We start from the raw sequence: 2,500 nt of genomic DNA on the forward strand, positions 1-2,500 counted from the left end.
GGGTGGCACAGGGCTGGATGGGGCTTTCGTATAGCAGGGACGGTGCTGCCTCTCGCTTCGCTCGCTGTCCGCCGCTCGCCGCTCGCTCGTGCAGCCAAAAATGGCCAGTTTTGGCCCGTTTTTGGGCCGTTTTGGCCAGTTTTTGGCCTGTTCTTGCATTGCGCGGTGACCGTCGAGAGCGGAGCAAAACGTCAGCCATCTCAGCACCCTGGAACCCCCCGGGTGGCACAGGGCTGGATGGGGCTTTCGTATAGCAGGGACGGTGCTGCCTCTCGCTTCGCTCGCTGTCCGCCGCTCGCCGCTCGCTCGTGCAGCCAAAAATGGCCAGTTTTGGCCCGTTTTTGGGCCGTTTTGGCCAGTTTTTGGCCTGTTCTTGCATTGCGCGGTGACCGTCGAGAGCGGAGCAAAACGTCAGCCATCTCAGCACCCTGGAACCCCCCGGGTGGCACAGGGCTGGATGGGGCTTTCGTATAGCAGGGACGGTGCTGCCTCTCGCTTCGCTCGCTGTCCGCCGCTCGCCGCTCGCTCGTGCAGCCAAAAATGGCCAGTTTTGGCCCGTTTTTGGGCCGTTTTGGCCAGTTTTTGGCCTGTTCTTGCATTGCGCGGTGACCGTCGAGAGCGGAGCAAAACGTCAGCCATCTCAGCACCCTGGAACCCCCCGGGTGGCACAGGGCTGGATGGGGCTTTCGTATAGCAGGGACGGTGCTGCCTCTCGCTTCGCTCGCTGTCCGCCGCTCGCCGCTCGCTCGTGCAGCCAAAAATGGCCAGTTTTGGCCCGTTTTTGGGCCGTTTTGGCCAGTTTTTGGCCTGTTCTTGCATTGCGCGGTGACCGTCGAGAGCGGAGCAAAACGTCAGCCATCTCAGCACCCTGGAACCCCCCGGGTGGCACAGGGCTGGATGGGGCTTTCGTATAGCAGGGACGGTGCTGCCTCTCGCTTCGCTCGCTGTCCGCCGCTCGCCGCTCGCTCGTGCAGCCAAAAATGGCCAGTTTTGGCCCGTTTTTGGGCCGTTTTGGCCAGTTTTTGGCCTGTTCTTGCATTGCGCGGTGACCGTCGAGAGCGGAGCAAAACGTCAGCCATCTCAGCACCCTGGAACCCCCCGGGTGGCACAGGGCTGGATGGGGCTTTCGTATAGCAGGGACGGTGCTGCCTCTCGCTTCGCTCGCTGTCCGCCGCTCGCCGCTCGCTCGTGCAGCCAAAAATGGCCAGTTTTGGCCCGTTTTTGGGCCGTTTTGGCCAGTTTTTGGCCTGTTCTTGCATTGCGCGGTGACCGTCGAGAGCGGAGCAAAACGTCAGCCATCTCAGCACCCTGGAACCCCCCGGGTGGCACAGGGCTGGATGGGGCTTTCGTATAGCAGGGACGGTGCTGCCTCTCGCTTCGCTCGCTGTCCGCCGCTCGCCGCTCGCTCGCGCAGCCAAAAATGGCCAGTTTTGGCCCGTTTTTGGGCCGTTTTGGCCAGTTTTTGGCCTGTTCTTGCATTGCGCGGTGACCGTCGAGAGCGGAGCAAAACGTCAGCCATCTCAGCACCCTGGAACCCCCCGGGTGGCACAGGGCTGGATGGGGCTTTCGTATAGCAGGGACGGTGCTGCCTCTCGCTTCGCTCGCTGTCCGCCGCTCGCCGCTCGCTCGTGCAGCCAAAAATGGCCAGTTTTGGCCCGTTTTTGGGCCGTTTTGGCCAGTTTTTGGCCTGTTCTTGCATTGCGCGGTGACCGTCGAGAGCGGAGCAAAACGTCAGCCATCTCAGCACCCTGGAACCCCCCCCGGGTGGCACAGGGCTGGATGGGGCTTTCGTATAGCAGGGACGGTGCTGCCTCTCGCTTCGCTCGCTGTCCGCCGCTCGCCGCTCGCTCGTGCAGCCAAAAATGGCCAGTTTTGGCCCGTTTTTGGGCCGTTTTGGCCAGTTTTTGGCCTGTTCTTGCATTGCGCGGTGACCGTCGAGAGCGGAGCAAAACGTCAGCCATCTCAGCACCCTGGAACCCCCCGGGTGGCACAGGGCTGGATGGGGCTTTCGTATAGCAGGGACGGTGCTGCCTCTCGCTTCGCTCGCTGTCCGCCGCTCGCCGCTCGCTCGTGCAGCCAAAAATGGCCAGTTTTGGCCCGTTTTTGGGCCGTTTTGGCCAGTTTTTGGCCTGTTCTTGCATTGCGCGGTGACCGTCGAGAGCGGAGCAAAACGTCAGCCATCTCAGCACCCTGGAACCCCCCGGGTGGCACAGGGCTGGATGGGGCTTTCGTATAGCAGGGACGGTGCTGCCTCTCGCTTCGCTCGCTGTCCGCCGCTCGCCGCTCGCTCGCGCAGCCAAAAATGGCCAGTTTTGGCCCGTTTTTGGGCCGTTTTGGCCAGTTTTTGGCCTGTTCTTGCATTGCGCGGTGACCGTCGAGAGCGGAGCAAAACGTCAGCCATCTCAGCACCCTGGAACCCCCCGGGTGGCACAGGGCTGGATGGGGCTTTCGTATAGCAGGGACGGTGCTGCCTCTCGCTTCGCTCGCTGTCCGCCGCTCG

Source organism: Musa acuminata, unplaced genomic scaffold (assembly GCF_036884655.1).
Source record: "Musa acuminata AAA Group cultivar baxijiao unplaced genomic scaffold, Cavendish_Baxijiao_AAA HiC_scaffold_638, whole genome shotgun sequence".
Lineage (NCBI taxonomy): Eukaryota > Viridiplantae > Streptophyta > Magnoliopsida > Zingiberales > Musaceae > Musa > Musa acuminata.